General features: G+C 41.1%; 1 protein-coding gene across 1 annotated transcript in view; it reads left to right on the top strand.

Annotated features, from left to right (window-relative positions):
• Positions 1-6,317, top strand: part of epdr1 (ependymin related 1) — a 20,988-nt gene that overhangs the window by 9,810 nt on the left and 4,861 nt on the right. The window lies entirely within an intron of this gene.

Raw genomic sequence — 6,317 nt, 5'->3', positions numbered from 1 at the left:
GTTAATCGTGACATTATCTGTTGAGAGGAAAGATACACAGGTCTCGACAATAGGTGTGCAAAATTTATAAATTTAGAATCGACGTCGATTTAAGTAGAACGCGTCTGTGAAATTAACACGAAATTGTCCGGATAGTGAACGTGCGTTCTAACGGTTGAAGTTGAGGGATAATTCAATAAATTGACCGAAAAAGATGGATGAGTTAGTGTCGTTGTTTACTTACGAATTCACTAGTAGAAACTTGATGTCCGGTCTAACGGTTCGGGTGTTAGGGTAAATCGTAAGTGCTACAATCGAAAAGTACAACTGTTGACAACTGCCCCAGGTAGTCACAACTACTACTGTACCGTCCAACCGTTTTAACCCTTCAAATCAATACGTCTTTACATACTCTCCGTTTCGACAAGAGCGAATGTACTCAATTTTGTAATTGGGGAACTGGCCTTTTCATAGTATCGAAAAGTCACTTGTTTGACGACCTTACCCGTTCCTTCCTTGGTCTTCCTAAGTTTCTTATTCAGATCTTTTATTTTTTTTACAAAATTAATCATCGGGTCTCATTCCCGGATATTTGCCGAAGAAGGACCGTTGGAGGAAAATGAAAAATCGGTATGTGTAAAAAAAATATACTAAAGAAGAGGTTGTTGTCCTATTCTTGAGGAAACATCCGTAGTCCAGTTAGGAGTGTCATTTCATTTCTCGATTTAGGGTCTAAGTTTACCCGTGCGATTTTACCAGAAACTCGTACAAAAGAGACGTCAATAACACCGACAATTACAATTTACAACAAAAACCAAAAAGTACGTAACCACAGAGCTAATAAACAGATACACTAAAGTGTGACCTCGACCGACACTACGTTCAGTTGTAAAACGTCTGAATTATAGACTGCGTTAATTTCATACCGTTCAACCGTGTATTTACGACGGATTACTACGCGGAATTGGACAATTCGGGGGTCGGACAAAAAGTTCCAGAGTCCGAGGCTTTTACTGTAAGGTCTGTGTATTACTGATATAGAAGTGGAAGATTTTCCCATTAATTATTAGAAAAAAACGAAGTTTCGTTATTATTTGCACACTCAACCTACGTCTTTTCAGTCTTAGTTGATATCTTTACCAAAATAAAATTTCATTTAAGATCTAATTTGTAATCATTTTTTTTTAATTTAATACCTCAGAAGCCGCAGGTTTTATTGGGGTAATTGAATATCACTATTTCGTGTTAAACTTTACTACCCTTATCATCTGATTATTCGAAATCCTTAGCGTTTTGTACTTCGTATATTTACTTCATCGAACATAGTTCTAACTACGTTTCTTTTTCACTAGTAAAATGAAAAATCTCTCTAAATCCGTGGTTTTTTTGGAGTAAACCCACCTAAACGGTATAGAGACCTTGCGGCAGCCAGCCTAAAAATTACTAACTGTGCGAGAAAACTTCGCCAATCTCGAAACTCCCTTTCCGAAACCACTTACTCACTGTCCGTGCTCGGTCGTCGGTTTTGGCTTCGGAGAGTTAGTGTTACTTGATAATACTTATACAGAAATAATGAGTCCCGATACAAGGTGCTAGTAAATTTCATCGTCACTATTTTTGGAGGAAGAATTTTCGTGGTTTGGAGCTAGGTCTTCTAAAATCGGGTTGCATTATCTGATAAACGATTAGAAGGCAAAGGAGGAGGTTCTTAAGAACTCTTTTCGGCAGGGGTTTTTTCAACACACTATGAATTTTTTGTTACTCAATAAACTTCTAAAGTCACGATCCGAAATTTTCTTAGGTGTCTCTGCCCGAGACCAAATTTCAGTGTTTACTGGAAGAGTTATCGGAGTTCTGTTCTCCTGAACAGAGTATAAGAACACAAACCGAGCTAGACGCTTCGATGTAAACTATGATAGCTGCGTACTTCAGGATAACGTTCTCTGATCTCGTGAATCATCCCCCGTATTTCCCTTGACGAATCGACAAGAATCCAGCATAGATTAGCCGTGCCAGAACGTCAAAACACACAAAGTTGCTACCTTACGAAGGTACGTTTGCGTTTTCACTCGGTACCTCACCGGTGTCCCGAGTCACCGAACCTTGATAAACCAAGTGTAATGTATACGAAGGGAATCCGTTATAATTATTCCTTAGTAAGACATTTACAGGTAACAATCTACCCGCGCTTACTCATTGAGTTTGATATAAGATGGGTGACGTTTCCGACTACTTTAATTAGTAGATTTATATTTAAGTTCTCGAAGTTCTTGAATTTTTGCACCTACTGGAATCGTAAAAAAATACAATTTGTGCCGGTTGTTGACTTCAATAACATCACCTGCCGGGGTTTCTTACAATATAAACTAGTCCTAGCATAGGAAAAGATGTGCGGGTCGTATTTTTACTTAGAGTTCCTGGGCGGAAGAAAGTAGATGAATTGTAACCCGTTTTTTAGTCCGTAAAGAACGGAGTTTTTGCTACGTCTCTTCGATCAGCGTAGCCGTAAACAAATCGAAGTTCCGACCTAATAACATTGGAGAAATAATATGTCCACATCGGTTTTTTCATGTCAATCTTCAGCGAAGTCGAAATAAAGTTGTTACGTCCCCGTGCACGTGATTTTTCGCGGTCTCAAGCCTTTTCCTTTGGGTGTAATGACCGGACAAACACCGACAGGAATGTGACCGAGGGATTATTCTTCTGTGTCCTATCTTAATCAATTATCTTTGTAGAGAAGAACGAGCGGATTGTTTCGGGAATTCACCCCGGTTCCGCGTGGTTAAGAATGGATTTTTTGATAATATCGGGATGAACAGGGATGTTCCCGTCCAACCGCAAGGTCACTTACGTCCCAACAACCAACAAGGATCTCAGAGATTTTCATCCGTTACCTCGTCTCGGAAAAGAAAAAAATTAGTTCGGGAGGGAAACACTTATGTCGAAGGTCAAACACAAGCCGTCCGCCTTCAGTCGGATTAGCGCAAAAATTTTTCATGTACAACGCTGGACCGAGTCTTCCGGAGTGTCATGCGAGATTGCTGCGAAGGAAAACTATTTCCCGAATATCACTAATTTATCTAGATTATTCTCACGTAACTGCACTGTGTAACACGGAGAAGTGGGGTATACTGAGAAATCAAGAATGACGAAAAGGGAGTGACTACCATATTCTACATTAGGACCAACACACACATCTTGCCACCTTTCGTCCCTCCTTCCTGTATGTCGCACGGAACTAGGGACCCGGCTCAGGCTGCCGTGTTGACAACTAACACAGTCACCCGGTCTTTCGTGAGAAACTCGTACGCGAGTACCAATCGTACATTGAAACCAACACACACATCCCTGCAACCTTCGTCCTCCTCCCGCTATTATACTTGCACGCGACTACGGACGTCTCAGCTGCCGTGTTGACACTTAACCACAGTCACGGTCTTTTGTGTAAAAACCTCGGTTACTCCGAGTACCATAGTCTAAACCGTCGTATAGTAGAATGAACGATGGGGGAAAGGAGGTTGGGATAGGATTTCCTCACGTACATGGCATTCTGTGCGACCGATATCCGAATCTGACAGCCCCTCGTGGAATGAAAGAAGGAAGGACAGACAGGACCATGGGACACATGCAGAGTACAAGCGCTTATTGGGTCGAAAGGGTGGTGTAAAGAAAAACCACAGATAGATGGACCGGCCTTAGCGACTCAAGCACCGACTTAGGACAAGAGAGCGCAGGACACAGGACCCTACGGACTCAGTACCAGGACCTAGGACTTACGTCACAGGAGTCCTAGGACTTAATTGCACACAGGACCTAGCGACGTAGGACTCAGACCTAGGCACTCAGCGACTAGACTCAGCGACCTGAAGCTCAGCACCGACTTTGACAGAGACGCCAGGACGGACTGAGAGGCAGTAGGTATGATGAAGGGCTACCGAGGGTGTACCTAACACTGTAGGAGCCTAATAGTCATCCACATTTCTATAAAAGCAGAGAAAAGTATGTAAGCACAAGAAGGCCCATACTCATCTGTTTATCCGTTAGCCACAGATTGCAGCAATCCAAAGCCTTGGGATTTGTTCCAATAGTAATCATAACACTGTAGTTTTAATCATGTGGAGCTGGTGCAGTGTGTAACCAGAGCTGTGTGATGTGTTCGCAGCATGTGGCAAGCTAATGAAGATCACTGGGCCGCAGACTGTGAAAACTTCAGGGACCAGATTTGGAGCCTGGATGACTGACCCGCAGGCGTCTCCCAAAAACAACAGGGTGAGCCGAGCTAATGGTCTGCTGTGCGTTGTTAGCTTTTGAAGCAACACAGGGCGGTTTAAAAATGTACATGGAACTGCTACCCTCCTGGTGTCCAGTGGGAGAGATGTAGTAGACTTACAATATCATTCTCACTGAAACTTTTTTATGCCGCTGAGATCAAACATAAAACTTGATGTGGCTTGCAGAACATTGTGACATTCTTTTAAATTAATGTGTAATCAACTTTTGTTTTCTACTGCGATTTGGCACAGTTCCTCCATGTCACAGCGTTTAAAGAGGAAAATAACTTCTTTTAAATACACCACATGGTTGAGGATTTGTCAATTATCCAAAAAGCAGTAGACACATGAATGGCCATCTAGCTCTTAAAGAATGCTGCACCTTCTTCAGAGAAATACACAATAAACTAGTACTTACAACAACCACGCAAACAGTCACACAATAGAGTCAGAGAAATAATAAGAGGAGGAACACTGTGGAGCTTTCATACAAATAAACAACTTCTGTTCGGTGTTAGTTGACAAACTACAATGTGTGTATCCTTGAGGCTTAACCTAACATGTCAAAGCACTTTTCTCTTCATATGCATTTGCAAAGCCACTTTTTTCCATTCAAATAAGTGCAAAAGCTCTCTGTGAACCGTGCTGGAAATTGCTTTTTAAAGGGGACCTATCATGCTAAATACACTTTTTGATGTCTTTTATTCATCATGTCAGGTAACACACGCAGTGCCAGAAAATAAAACCCTCTCTCTTTTCCTCCCTACCCAAATCTCTAAAAACGGTATGATATGACGTAATATCGGAAATGGAGGCTGGCTTTACACCCACGGCCCTATCAGAAACGTTGCTATCAGAAACAATGCCCGACTGTTTTGGACGTAATATGGTCGGTGCATGTTTACATTAGCATCGCTAACACTCAGAGCTAACCTGTACTGGAGAGCATGTGTGTGAAGAAGAGAAGTAAAAAGGAACTCACCTTGTGGTTTGTATTAAACCGGCAAGAGAGAAAGCCCTTTGAGGCTCCATACTGTTTCAGAAATAATCCTTGATAATCCATGATATGGCGTTTCATCACGGGCAGTCTTTCAAGTTTAGGCACGGTTAGCTGCCGGGTCCCGATGAAGCTCAGCCCTTCCTTTTTTTATTTTGTATCAATTTTTTATTTTTCTTAAAGCTTTATACCAAAAATTACGCACTTTTGAAACCAGGAATCAAATAGAGGGATATGAGGCATGGCTTAGAATGGGTGATTCTGTTTGGTATTTTGATCAAAACACTCATAGACATGTATTTTTATATATTTGATATATATTCTGAGACCCTAGTGCTATTGTCCTAAAACATAGGCATAGTAGTTCCACTTTAAGTCGAAAAGTGTATTTTCTTTATATTTGGTCTGGCATACATGTGCATACATTATGCAGACTATGTAAGGTGTTTAACATAATTATTACCCCGTTTCTGCTTTGTTGGAATCATAGTGGATTTGCTGGGGGCCAATTTCACCTCGCTTCATTACAAGTAGGCAGTCTTCTTCTGCCTTTTGTAAAAAGCTTTTCGGTTTCTTGGCTGTGAGCTACTGTCAACTCTCATACAGTTCTAACAACATGATGGCAGGTCATTTGCATTTAGTCACCTGCCTCCCTTGTTAGCAGGAGTTTAAAAAGGCATATTGCTAACGAAAACGGGGGGGAGGTGGACTAGCTTCGTTAGAATCAGTTGGCTCCATAGCGACTACATGATAAATGACTGCATTTGTGCATTATATAGCATTTTCGAGTTCCATCGGTCCACTCCACCGTACATATTAGAAACGTACTAAATTAATGGGAATAAAATGTACAAAACCATTATAAAAAACACATTCATGCCTAATCAGTTATCTTAAGTACTGCGGACTTCTGACATAAGTAACTCCAAAAAGTTACCTTTCCTTTTTATACTAGTCCTAGAGTTGTTTAAGTGATCCACCTTCTGTCCTAGTTTGATCCTTGTTTCAATTACCATTTTAAAAACAAATTAAAAGTCTATCATCGTCATGTTTGGGCCTTCCGATCAACT

This window comes from Notothenia coriiceps, unplaced genomic scaffold (assembly GCF_000735185.1).
Source record: "Notothenia coriiceps isolate Sejong01 unplaced genomic scaffold, NC01 NC01_scaffold00037246, whole genome shotgun sequence".
In the NCBI taxonomy this organism is placed as follows: domain Eukaryota; kingdom Metazoa; phylum Chordata; class Actinopteri; order Perciformes; family Nototheniidae; genus Notothenia; species Notothenia coriiceps.
The sequence above is the reverse complement of the archived record's forward strand: the minus strand, read 5'-3'. Positions and strand labels throughout refer to the sequence as shown.